The sequence below is a fragment of the Humulus lupulus genome, chromosome 9 (assembly GCF_963169125.1).
Source record: "Humulus lupulus chromosome 9, drHumLupu1.1, whole genome shotgun sequence".
NCBI lineage: Eukaryota > Viridiplantae > Streptophyta > Magnoliopsida > Rosales > Cannabaceae > Humulus > Humulus lupulus.
The window spans coordinates 43,700,538-43,715,166 of record NC_084801.1 but is presented as its reverse complement, the minus strand read 5'-3'; the positions used below and the strand labels follow the sequence as shown (position 1 = coordinate 43,715,166).

Below are 14,629 nucleotides of genomic sequence, written 5' to 3'. Positions count from 1 at the left end.
CTGTTGGAAAGTGGATGTATGGGTTATCTCGCCAGTGTGGTTGACACTTATAAGGAGCAAAAGTTAAAACCGAAAGATGTACCGGTAGTTAGAGATTTCTTAGAAGTGTTTCCAGAAGACTTACCGGGATTGCCTCCAGAAAGAGAAATTGAATTTGTGATCAAGCTACTTCCTGGTACAACCCCTGTGTCCAAGGCACCTTATAGAATGGCACCAGCAGAATTAAAGGAATTAAAGATACAATTGCAAGAACTCCTGGATAAAAAGTTTATCAGGCCTAGTTTTTCACCATGGGGAACTCCGGTGCTATTTGTGAAGAAAAATGATGGGACAATGCGAATGTGTATTGATTATAGAGAACTCAACAAGTTGACAGTCAAGAATAAGTATCCACTTCCTAGAATTGATGATCTTTTTGATCAATTACAAGGAAGAGGAGTATTTTCAAAGATTGACTTGAGATCTGGGTATCACCAATTAAAGATTAGAGAAGAGGATATACCAAAAACTGCATTTCAAACTCGGTATGGCCATTATGAGTTCCTTGTGATGCCATTTGGATTAACTAATGCTCCAGCTGCATTCATGGACTTAATGAACAGGGTGTTTAAGGACTACCTTGATAAGTTTGTAATAGTGTTTATTGATGATATTTTGGGGTATTCTCGATCCAAAGAAGAACATGAGGAACATTTGAGGTTGACGTTGGAGAAATTAAAAGAAAAACAACTCTATGCCAAATTTAAGAAATGTGAATTTTGGCTAGAGAAGGTGGCATTTTTGGGTCATATAGTCTCAAAAGATGGTATTTTAGTGGATCCATCAAAGATTGAAGCTGTTAGTAAATGGAATAGACCAACAAATGTTTCAGAAGTAAGGAGTTTTCTGGGATTAGCAGGCTATTACCGAAGATTTGTTGAAGGATTTTCCAAGATAGCAATGCCATTGACACAACTGACGAGGAAGAATCATAAGTTTGAATGGACTGAATCTTGTGAGAAAAGTTTTCAAGAGTTGAAGCAAAGATTGGTTTCTGCTCCAATACTTACTATTCCATCTGGATCAGGAGGACTTGTGATTTATAGTGATGCTTCAAAGCAAGGTTTAGGGTGTGTGTTGATGCAGAATGGCAAAGTCATAGCTTATGCTTCTAGACAATTGAAGGACTATGAACAGAAGTATCCAACACATGATCTGGAGTTGGCAGTAGTTGTTTTTGCACTAAAGATTTGGAGACACTACCTGTATGGTGAGAAGTGTGAAATATATACCGATCATAAAAGTCTCAAGTATTTCTTCACTCAGAAAGAATTAAATATGAGACGAAGGAGATGGTTGGAGCTAGTGAAAGATTATGATTGTCAAATACTTTATCATCCTGGAAAAGCAAATGTAGTTGCAGACGCACTGAGTAGAAAATCTCATGGTAATGTGTCTTTTGAGGAAATTGACAAGACCACTTCAGGAGGACATGTGCAGAGCAAAGATTGAGGTAATCACAGGAAGATTATTAGTAATGACTATTCAGTCTACCTTGTTAGAAAGAATCAAACAAGGTCAATGTGAGGATCCTTACTTGGTGGAACAAAAAGGTGAATTGAAGAGTGGGAAGGTCAATGAGTTTAGTGTGTCATGTAATAGGATGCTAAAGTTCAAGGAAAGAGTTTGTGTCCCTAATGATGAGGAGTTGAAGAGAAAAATCCTTACCGAAGCTCACAATACTTTGTATTCAGTACTTCCGGGGACGACAAAGATGTTTAATGACTTGAAAAGACACTACTGGTGGCCCAACATGAGAAAGGAGGTGGTCGAGTTTGTAGCCAAGTGTTTAACCTGTCAACAAGTGAAAGTTGAACATCAGAAACCTGCTGGTTTACTACAACCAATACAGATACCAGAGTGGAAATGGGAAGAGATTACTATGGATTTTGTAGTTGGATTGCCAAAGACTTCTAAACAACATGATGATATATGGGTTATAGTAGACCGATATACCAAATCAGCACACTTTCTTCCTGTACGCATGACTTATACTATGGACCAGTGGGCTGAATTATATGTTCAAGAGATTGTTATACTTCATGGAGTGACAGTATCTATAAGTTCAGACCGGGATGCTCGATTTGCTTCATTGTTTTGGGAAAGTTTGCAAAGAGCATTGGGCACAAAATTGAAGTTTACTACGGTATATCACCCCCAATCTGATGGACAATCTGAAAGGACCATTTAAACTCTTGAAGATATGCTCTGAGCTTGTGTCCTAGATTTTCAAGGATCATGGGAGAAGTATTTGTGTTTGATAGAGTTTTCTTATAGCAATAGCTTTCATGCAACGATTGGTGTAGCACCGTATGAAATGTTATATGGCAGAAAATGCAAGTCACCAATTCATTGGGATGAAATGGGAGAAAGAAAGTATCTTGGTCCAGATCTTGTCAGAAGGACAACTGAAGCAGTAGAGAAAATAAGAAAAATAATGTTTACTGCTCAGAGTAGACAAAAGAGTTATGCTGATCAAAAGCGAAAAGATGTGGAGTTCAACATTGGGGGCAAGGTATTTCTGAAAATTTCCCCTATGAAAGGAGCAATGAGGTTTGGAAAGAAAGGGAAGTTAAGCCCAAGATTTATTGGACCTTTTGAAGTATTAGAAAAGGTGGGAAAGGTAGCCTATAGACTGGCATTACCGCCATCATTGTCAAATGTCCAAGATGTTTTTCATGTCTCATTATTGAGAAAATACGTTCCAGATCCTTCACATGTGCTAAACTACGAGCCAATAGAAGTTGAACAAGACCTAACATATGAAGAAAAACCAGTGAAAATTCTTGTTAGAAAAGAGAAAGAGTTGAGAAATAAGAAGATTTCACTGGTAAAGGTCTTGTGGAAAAGTTCAAATATTGAGGAAATGACATGGGAACGGGAAGATGAAATGAGATCTAAATACCCCGAGTTCTTTGGGTAAGATAATTTCGAGGACGAAATTTTTATAAGGTATGGAGGATTGTAGCACCCACATTATTTTGATATAATATAGCCAATAATCACATGATTGCATTGCATTACATATCATACAATATGTATAATTTGAGCATATGCATATTCTTATAAATGTTTCCATGTATAAGTATAAAAGTTGTGTATGTGATGTCTATATGTATATTCAATATTATTAACCTTGTGGCATTTGAGTTGTCTTTTATGGGTGTTTGATGTGCTCAAGATATAATAAAGGATGAAAAATATGGACAAGGCATGAAATCAAGTGAGATATAGAAGGCAAAAGATGTTAAGTAGTGAAAAATAGTACAATGTCGATTACTAGTATTTCGGGGTAAAATTGAGTATTAGTGGATTTATCAAATATAATTAAGGTATGATTAAGGTCTCATTGATGAAGTAAAAATGGTTTTAGAACCATTAGATCAAGTCTTGATTGGAGGTATACATAATCAGTGGTATTGATGCAAAGTCAAAACGAGCTTAGCATAAGTGCGCTACGCTCGATCGGGTAAGCATAACTATTGGGTATGAACTCATATGGACCTAAGGTTTGGTGTGAGTGTTTTACACATAAGGATAATAGGCCTAGCAGATTATTAAGTCGAAATTATTGAAGTGATAAGGTTTTCATAAGTCAAAAGGTGAAATGATGAGGTGAAAGGTGTCAAATTTTGATACAATAAGGTCAAATCATTGAAAATAAAGAATTTTCATCAACCTTATCACTTTGCACGACCAAGACTCTGAAAAACAGAGAGAAAAGAAAACCAAAAACCATTTCTTGTCTGGTTTGAAGAGATTCTAAGGAGATCCAAGTGAAATCAAAGCCAAAGAAGTGGATTAAACTTAGTTTTGGCCTTTTTATGGTAAGTTCTTGTACTTGGAAGTTAAACCATGTTTTTTAATTTTGCCGAGAGCTTATCTATGGTGTTTTATCTTTTTTTAAGATATTTCTTGGTGGTTTGCAAGTGGTTTGAGGTTTAGAAAAGCTTGAAGAGATTGTTTTTGCCGAAAAGTTGCTCGGTAAGTGAAATTTTGTGTGTTATGAGGTTTTTGGGGTTCTTGGAGTACAAGCTGATTTTTGGTTATTTTATTGAGTTTATAAGAGGGTAGATATATTTATAAATGTTTGAATAGACGTGGAGAATCATTTAATTTGGGTGATGATCTTGGAAATTAGAATTTTATCAAAATCGGTATATGATAACTTTGTGATGAATTATGTTGGTATTTGGGATATATGGTTATGGCAGGTTATTTGATGTTGATTACTGATTGATTTTGATATTTGGGGATAGCTAAAATTAAGGGGAAACTCTGTCAAAATTTCTCTAAGTGTCTAAGATAAATCTAACGCTCGATCTAGGTGGTTTAAGGCATTTTAGGCATGATTTGGATATGAAAGTTGATATGATGTTTTATGGGTATTTTTAAATGATAGTTCAATGTCTTACTGCCATCATTATGATGAGAAATCCATGTCATTGTCAGGATAAGCATATCAACACCTAAGACACCACTTGTTACACGGTGAAATATATTTTGGACAGAAGGTAAGTAAAGTACTCAACTGCAACACAAGAATTATATGTTATGTGAAAGTATGCATTATATGAATATTTTATGAGTAAGTGGTATTAACATACATTGACACTTCATCATAAATTTGTATGCATGGCATAATAGTGATATGGTAAATTATTGTATGATATAAGACCATGCATGATATTATGATGATTAATTATATGATGCCTTAGCAAGTTTTATGCAACATAAAAGCAAGTTGTAATAAGAAGTTTAAGTTCAGTGCCACTGTTTTGAAAAAACAAATGAAAGTGTTCATTAGTGTAAACGGAGGCCTATAGTAGGCTTATATTGGCAGCCCAATAATTTGGGCTAGGTTTTAGTGAACCAAATATATTGTTTGCCATGTTTCCATTTTTACTTCTCCTCCATATGAGTTATTGTTATATGTATTGACACCACAGTGTGTGGCCGCCTTAACTCTTGAGCCCGACGGGGCAACGATGGAATAAGGCTTTTAATGTGCCCTACTGTGGTTATGGCTAGCCGGAGGAGAACCCATGGGATTTTATATTATATGTGTAACAAGCCCTGCAGACATTGACCAATTCAAACAGTGTGCACAATATTAAAGGGCCCAAAAATTTAAAAAGAAGTTGTGTATGTCATTTGACATTGAGTAATCATTAGCATTGCATGCATTACTTTGCTTACTGAGCTTTATGCTCACAGTTGTCTTATGTTGCAGGTAGAGAAATAAATGAGTGAATGACATAAGGAGAATTGAAGCATGGTCCTGACCCTGATTTGTACATATGAACACATCGACCTTTTGTGGGTTATTTCAGTTTATCAATGTGATATTTGTAATAAAGTGTGAAGTTATGTTTTGAAAACAAATTGAGTTATTTAATACTTATGTATAATATGTTTGAGACACACTTTATGTTTAATGTAAATAATGCGAAATAAGTTTTTTTTTTTTTTTAAATGTCCAGACTTCCGCAGTAAGAAATTATGATATAGTTTTAAAACGTAACACCTCAGATATGGTTTTAACTAAAATAAGTGTGGGTGTTACAGCTAAAGCATACAGCGGAGTGTGTAATGGGAATTCTAGACATATTAGTCTAAGACATGGATATGTAAGAGAATTAATTCAAAGAGGAGTCATCTCAATATCCTATGTGAGAACAAGTGAAAATCTGGCGAATTCTTTCACTAAGCCACTAACGAGGGATTTATTGGCTGCATCATCTCGAGGGATGGGACTTAAACTTCCTAAAGAGATTCACAATTGATGGTAACCTATCTTAACACTAGTTATTCAACTAGTGTTAGGTTCAATAGGTAACAACAAGTCAATCAAGTGAATACTAGTTGTACTCAAAACAAGTCTCATCTGAGATATTGAGTACTTGTGTGTTACCAAGTTGAGGGTTAAAACCGAAAGGTTTTTTTAATAGAATTCAGTCTTGTGAAGACAAGTATTTTGGTAACAAAATACTGTAAGAATTCTACCTATATGGATCTAGGGGTGGTGCCGCCTCTCATGAGAATTGGGAGTATTCTCAAGAACGTCCATGAATGGAAAGTGCACTTGGCCATTAACGGTGCAAAGCGAGACATAGAGGTCTCAAGTGAACATCACAAAGGTGTGTGTGTTATCCCCGATTTGTCATCATGAAAAGATGGTTCAATGCCTAGTACAACCAAATTTTCGATAAATTTTGTGATAATTACACTATAGTAAAGTTCAAGTTGAAAAACACTTTGCTTTATGCACTAATGCAATGACTCCTATAAGAGAGAGTTCTTATTTAATTAAGTGGGGGATATGTTATATTTTAAAATATAATGATTGATTAAATAAGTGTTACAATAGATAAATATTTAATCTAGTGGGGGAATGTTATATTATTTTGTAATATAATGTAATATTATATTATATTATAATATAATGTTTTAGATTAAATAAATGTGACAAAGAGTGTCACATATTGTAATATATAATAGAGAGTTACAATATTTAGATATATGAGACATATCCAAATAATGTAACATATTTGGTGTTACAAATTTGTAACTTCCAAATATTACCCTTTGTTGTGTAAATTTGGTGTTACACAATATTAAGATGAATTTCATAAAGCCATTTGAGAAATGGTTGTTAGAGATATGATTTTAACTCCAATAATGTGTTTTGGGGGTTACAAAATCATTTGGGAGGGTTTGGAACCGTTTGGAAAAACAGCACAAAATTTTGTGCTGAAAATGGTCAGTGGTCGCGGCCACTGAATGTTGGTGGCCGCAGCCTGTGGGACAGAAAGTAGTGACCGCGACCACTAATGTCTCTGGCCGCGGCCACAGGCCAAAAACTGACCAATTTTTCAGTTTTTTCAATCTTTGTTGAACGGCTCAAAAAACCCAAATGACTCCCAAATCTCATTTTTAATTTCATATTAATCCAATTAAACATTGGTAACAATCATGGGGGTTGGTGGAATTTGAAATTCAAAGGGTGTCTCTAAACTCTATAAATAGGAGCCTATAGCTTACTTGAAAGACACAACATTTCTATCCATTAGAGCACTTGGCTAGAAACACCTTGAGGCTTGATAATTCTAGAAAGCATTTCCAATATCTATGAGAGATCCCTTAGTGCTTGAGTTAGGGGGAAATAAGTTTTTGGACAAAGGTTTCAAGCCTTGTTCAAGTTGGTGATCCCCAACACTCTTCACTTTGGTTGTGTGAGTGAGAGTTTATTGTTTTTGTTCTTGTTCTTATTTTCTTCTATTGCTTTTCCTATTTTTCTTTTTGTTCTATTTACTTGTACTTTTGTTTAAGAGTTGTAATCTTTTTATTTCCTTTGTTCAAACACTTCTAGTTTATTTGTATCTTTTGTAATAGAGTTGTACTTTCTATTTCTATTATCTTACATCTCTTTCTCATTTTATTTATATTTTCAGTTATAGAGTTGTAACACTCCTTTAATCAATCATTATTTATTTGTAATATATTGCATAGAGTTGTATTTTCTTACTATTTCCATTGAGGCAATCTATTTTTTCCTAACATTTATGATATTTCACGTCGCCTGCTAGGGTTTCTGGAAACCCTAGCTTCCAGGCGATGTGTCGCTTCTTAGGTGGCGACGTATCGCCACCCCCTCTGACTTTGGATACTTCCAAAGATCCAAAAAATGCTCCAAATTCCACCAAAAAATTTGGGAACCCTTAGATACTTTTATGTATCACTTTGGACCCAAATTTGTATTTTATAAGTGCCTACAATTTGAAACTCAAATTCACATGTACACTATGTGAATTCTACTAAGTGTTTATACCATGCTTGTATTTTAACACTTAATCATTTGTATTTAACCAATCATAACAGTATATTCTATAGTCCCAAGATATTTGTATCGACAAATGTTACTTTTCTTGAATATGACTATATTAACAACCACAAACCTCACAGTAAGTTTGTACTGGAGGAGATGGTCTTAGATCAAGTAATAAGATCACCAAATATTTCCAATGAACAATGACAAAAGAAAACCACAAGTTCTAGTCAAAACAATAGAGAGCTTCGTCGTAGCGGGAGGGTTGTTTGGCAGCCAACTCGCTATGAATATGAAGTTCAGATGCTTGTGTCTGACGCAAACAAAGATGATCCATTAACATACATGGATGCAATGGAGGATTCTGACAAAGAAAAATGGAAAGATGCCATGAACCTTGAAATGGAATCAATGCATTCCAATTTCGTCTGGAATCTTGAAGATCTTCCTGGAAATGTTAGACTTATTGGTTGTAAGTGAATATTCAAGAGAAAAAGAGGAGCAGATGGGAAAGTGGAAACTTTCAAAGCTAAGCTTGTAGCCAACGGTTACACTCAGAGAGAAATGGTGGATTATGAAGAAACTTTTTTCTCTTGTAGCCATGGTAAAATCTATCCACATACTCTTGTCCATAGCTGCTTGCATGGATTACGAGATATGGCAAATGGATGTTAAGACAGATTTGTTAGGAACAGTTCCTAGTGCGCAGCAGAAATTGCGGTAATGGTAGAATCGTATACAACAAAAAAAATTTCATATAAACAATTTTATATGAGGATCCTTTAATATGCAATATGTTAATCAACAAAATATGTATATATAAAATAATACGAAATGATTTACCTCTTGTAGCCTATCAAGAATCATTGAATCTTTTCGTATATATTTCAATATTCCTATCCTCGCTAGAGTACTCACACCTAGATCTTCCAAGATGTTCTTTACACCTCAGAATGTGGGTGGGCACATAGAGAACAAAAAACAATATTTGTGAATCAAAAGTATTCTCAACACATGAGAATCTTGATTATAGGCTAGAGAGAGGTTTATCATTTGTGTGAAAAAAATGATGTAAAAATTGTTCTATTCTTATTTTCAATCATATAGAATATATAGGTATTATTATCATAATAATAATATTAATAATAAATTTGATTATCTTAATAATAATAAATAAATGATAATTAAAGACAAAGTCTTACATTCCATTTCAAAAACCCTTTTCAAAATGTTTTATTAATTAATTAAATAAAAATTAAAACAAAACTAATAACTAATCACCATTAGTAATGATACACGCATAGGGCAGTCCAAGAAGCCCTATTCATGTAACACTATCTTGAAAAATGGGATTTGATTTTTCATGCATTTTTATTTTTAATTAATTAATAATTAGAAATTCAAATAAGGTATCATCTTTTTAAGGAAAAGATAACAACTTAAATTTCAAAATTCAAAATTTGTATCTTATTATTAATTAAATAAATATAATAATAAAAACAAATTTGACTATCCATATTTATCCTTTCACACTTAAATAAAATAATTGATTAAAATCAACTTCTTTTATTTCTACACAATTTCAAAAATTGCAATAACGCAATAACAAATTATGCAACTTCAATTATCACATAATTGCATATTTATTCCGAAGAATAAATATTCTCTCAAATATCTCATTCACAGTTTGACAATTGTATCAACTCTTACCTTGAATAGTGTTGATAGAGACGCCCCGGGGACCTATGGACCAATAATTCCAAGCTCCAATAAATAAAAGATTATTAACCAAAACTTTTTGATTCAATAATCATATTTATTAATCTCATGATTACTCCACTATAAATATGAGATTGCACTCTTGAGAATTAAAGACATATTTATTGAGTACTTTATTGTAACCATAAAGTGTCCGTTGATATAATCATTACATACAAATTAATCCTCTATTGATGATTCATAATTAAGTGGAAATAAAATTACCATTTTACCCTTTTAATTATATCTTGATTCCTAGTGTACCATTGACTTTACTAGTGAAGGTTAATTCATAATATGATTATCAATTTGACGTCAATAACCTTTTCAGTTCTGAAAGCCAACCCAATAGGGAACCATCATTCAATCTATAAGATGGTATAGATTCCAAATCTGTTAAGCTATGTCCCCAGCCATATACATCATTGAGTCCCTGAAACAATAGTTCTTAGTCTGATCATTCTGACAAACCGTAACGCGTGAATCAAATGATCAAATAACATATATAGGAGTTCATAGTAACTTCATGATTAAGATCAATTTGTATATGATCATCAGTTGATGTGTTTTATAATTTCAAACAAGTATTAATAAATCACATCTAGTCCAATTCTACATACTCTCAGTATGCAAAGTACCTCCACTCAAGTGTCCTACTACACTAGTAACCCGGATCTAGGCCACATGTATTCATAATACTAGTGGACCATACTAGCAGTAATTTATCTAAAGGTTCCATAACTTTATTTTATTGCGAACTATTTAAGTCTATTATCTCAATCTTGATCCTCTCATACCAATATGAGATTGAGACCACATAGATAAACTTGAGAATTTTATGATATTTACTTAATATTATTAACAATAATATAGTACATAAGATACATATATTCAATAATTCAATTAATTCATTTATTTCATTAAAATCATTGTCAACTACAATTGCTTTAATGACACAATTCCCAACCACTTGCCCTAAAGAAAATGAGGCATTTCCCTTAACCCCATGCTTCTTACATGACCCTGAAAAGATTTAATAAATAAAGTCTTTGTGAATGGATCTGTAAGATTATTTTCAGAGGCAATCTTCAAGACAGTAACATCTCCTCGGTTGACTATCTCTTGGGTCAAGTGACACTTCCTCTCGATATGCTTTCCCCTCTTGTGACTTCTGGGTTCCTTTGAATTAGCTACTGCCCCACTGTTATCACAGTATAGAACAAGTGGTTGATCCATGCCTGGAACAACTTCCAGATCAATATAGAACTTTCTGAGCCACACATCCTCTTTAGCTGCTTCACAAGCTGCTATGTGTTCGTCTTCCATGGTGGAGTCTGCAATACTGATTGTTTAATACTTCTCCAAACTACAACACCTCCTCCAAGTGTGAAAACTGATCCAGATGTCGACTTTTGACTATCTTTGTCTGATTGAAAATCAAAATCAATATATTCAGTGGGGTTCAGGTCTCCACCTGAATACACAAGCATGAAATCTCTAGTATGTCTGAGATAATTGAGAATATTCTTTACTGTTGTCCAATGACTCAATCCAGGATTGGATTGATAACGGCTGACTATCCCTACTGTATACAAATGTCAGGTCTAGTGCATAACATTGCATACATTAGACTGCCTACAACAGAGGCATAGGGATATTGTCTCATGTCCTCCTCTTCCTGAGGTGTATGTGAACATTTTTCTTTAGACAATTTAACTCCTGACTGGTAGGCATAGTGCCTTTCTTGGAGTTTTGCATGCCACAGCGTTCTAGCACTTTATCAATATAAGTTGCTTGAGACAGTGTCAAAACTTTGTTCTTTTGGTCTCTGCAGATCTGAATTCCCAGAACATATTTGACTTCTCCCAAATCCTTCATTTGGAATTTCTCAGCTAACCATTTCTTTACTTTTGATAATGTTTCTATGTCATTCCCAATAAGTAAAATATCATCAACGTAAAGAACGAGGAATACCACAATCTTATCTTTGATTTGTTTATAAACACAAGGTTCATCAACGTTTTGTTCAAAACCAAACGTTTTGATTGTTTTATAAAATTTAAGATTCCAAGATCTCGAAGCTTGTTTGAGTCCATAAATAGACCTAAGAAACTTGCAAACTTTTTGCTCCTAACTTTTAACTTCGAATCATTTTGGTTGAGACATGTAAATGATTTCGTCAAGATAGCCATTCAAAAAAGTTGTTTTAACGTCCATTTGCCAAATCTCATAATCCATGCAAGCAATTATGGATAAGAGTATGCGAATGGATTTAAGCATGGCCACAAGTGAAAAAGCTTCTTCACAATCAACTCCTTATTTTTGTGTGTATCCTTTCGCCACTAGCCTTACTTTGAAAGTCTCTACTTTCCCATTTACTCCTCTCTTCTTCTTGAATATCCATTTGCAATCAATAGGTTTAACATTTTTTGGTGGATCTTCAAGAGTCCAAATAGAATTGGAATACATCGATTCCATTTCAAGGTCCATGGCGTTTAGCCATTTTTCTTTGTCAAAATCTTCCATTGCATCTCTATATGTCAATGGATCATCTTTGTTTGTGTCAGTCACAAGCATTTGAACTTCATGTTCACGGTGAATTGGCTGTTTACCAACCTTCCCACTACAACGAAGCTCTCTATTGTTCTTATTAGAACTAGTGATATCCTATGGTCATTTTTCATTTACCACTGTTGGTGATTGGTCTTGTTTATTTTGAGACCATTTCCTCAAGTACGACTTTACTTCGAGGTTTGTGGTTATTTATATAGTCATGCTCCAACAAAGTAGCATTTGTAGATACAAACGTTTTGTATCTTTAGGACTATAAAATGTACCACCTTTTGTTTTTATGGAATATCCTACAAACATGCACACTTCAGTGTGTGATTCCAACTTCATAGTCTTTCCTTTAAGCACATGTGCAGGACAACCCCATATACGGAAATAATGTAAACTAGGTTTAGTACCATTCCATAATTCCAATTGTGTTTTCTTAATAGACTTAGATGGAACAATATTGAGTATGTATAGAGCACATTTTATTGCATAACCCCAGAATGACAAAGGCAATGATGAGAAACTAATCATCGATCTAACCATATCCAATAAGGTTCTGTTCTGCCTTTCTGAAACACCATTTTGTTGTGGCATTCCAGGTGTAGTGAGTTGGGATTGAATTTCATGCTCACGTAAATGGTCCTCAAATTAATAATCTAAGTACTCTCCACCTCGATCTGATCGAAGTACTTTTAGTGATTTACCTAATTGTTTTTCAGCTTCTGCTCGGAATTCTTTAAACTTACCATAAGTTTCAGATTTTCCTTTACATTAAGTATAGGTAACCATATCTTGAATAATCGTCAATGAAAGTGATGAAAATTCATAACCTCCTCTAGCTTGGACATTTAGTGGACCACAAACGTCCGTATGTACAAGTTGAAGTGGATATGTGGCTCTTAAACCTTTAGCAGAGAAAGGTCTCTTGTTCATTTTTCCTTCTAGGCATAATTCACAGACTGGGAGAGAACCAATAGATAGTTTTCTTAAAGGACTATCCTTTGTTAGTATGTTAATTCTGTCTAGACCAATATGTCCCAATCTTAAATGCCACAGATAAGTTTCACTATTGGAATCTGTCTTTTATCTTTTAATAGATTTGGGATTTGCAGTTTTAAATAATTCAGAATTATAAACATGCTCAACATTGGACAGTATTTTGTAAAGTCCACCTTCAGACTTTGAAGAACAAATGTCAAAACCATATTTTGAAATAACAATCGAATTATTATTAAAAGAAATATTAAAACCTTGTTCATGCAATTTTGATAAGGAAATCAAATTTCTAGAAAATTCAGGAATAAAATAAACATTGTCCAACACAATAAATTTATTATTATCAAATTCTAGGCGAGCTTTTCCAACTTCAGCCGCCAAGACCTCCTATATACTTCCAACTCTCATGGTCACCTCTCCATGAGCCAGCTTCCTCGAAGTACTAAGACTCTGCGACCGTACTAGCAGTAATTAATCTAAAGATTTCATAACTTTATTTTACTGCAAACTATTTAAGTCAATTATCTCAATCTCGATCCTCTCATACCAATATGAGATTGAGACCATATAGATGAACTTGGGAATTTTATGATATTTACTTAATATTATTAACAATAATATAGTTCATAAGCTACATATATTCAATAATTCAATTCATTCATTTATTTCATTAAAACCATTATTAAGTACAATTGCTTTAAGGGCACAATTTCCAACAAGATTTTTTTATGGCTATCTTGACGAGACCATTTATATGTCTCGACCAGAAGGGTTCATAGTAAAAGGTCAAGAGAAAAAAGTTTGCAAGCTTCAAGATCTTGGAATCTAAGATTTGATGACACAATCAAAACGTATGGTTTTGAACAAAATGTTGATGAACCTTGTGTCTACAAATAAATCAAAGATGGCATTGTGGTATTCCTGGTTCTTTACATTGATGATATCCTACTGATTGGAAATGATGTAGGAACATTGACAAAAGTAAAGAAATAGCTAGTCGAGCAATTCCAAATGAAAGATTTTGGAGATGCAAACTATGTTCTAGGAATCTAGATCCTTTGGGATCGACAGAATCAAGTTTTAGCCTGTCTCAAGCTACTTATATAGATAAGGTACTGGAGAATTCGGTATGCAGACTTCCAAGAAGGGTGATATGCCAGCCCGTCATGGAATTATCCTCTCGAAAGAGTAGTGTCCTAAAACACCTCAAGAAGAAGATGATATGAGACAATATCCCTGTGCCTCAGCGGTAGGCAGTCAGATGTACATCATGTTGTGTAAAAGACCTGACATTTGTTATGCAGTAGGGATAGTCAGTCGTTATCAATCCAATCCTGGAATGAATCATTAGATTGTATTAAAGAATATTCTCAAGTATCTTTGGCAAACTAGAGAATATATGCTTGTATATTCAGGTGGTGGCCTGAACCCCAATGAATACATTGATTC

At 34.0% G+C, this 14,629-nt stretch overlaps 1 long non-coding RNA gene across 1 annotated transcript; it reads left to right on the top strand.

Moving 5' to 3' along the window:
- The first annotated feature begins 3,718 nt into the window (after window positions 1–3,718).
- Window positions 3,719–5,509, top strand: LOC133802318 (uncharacterized). Its single transcript, XR_009877242.1, has 3 exons — window positions 3,719–3,866; window positions 4,492–4,553; window positions 5,273–5,509. It is a non-coding gene; the product is annotated as an uncharacterized LOC133802318 (long non-coding RNA).
- Window positions 5,510–14,629: the final 9,120 nt, after the last annotated feature.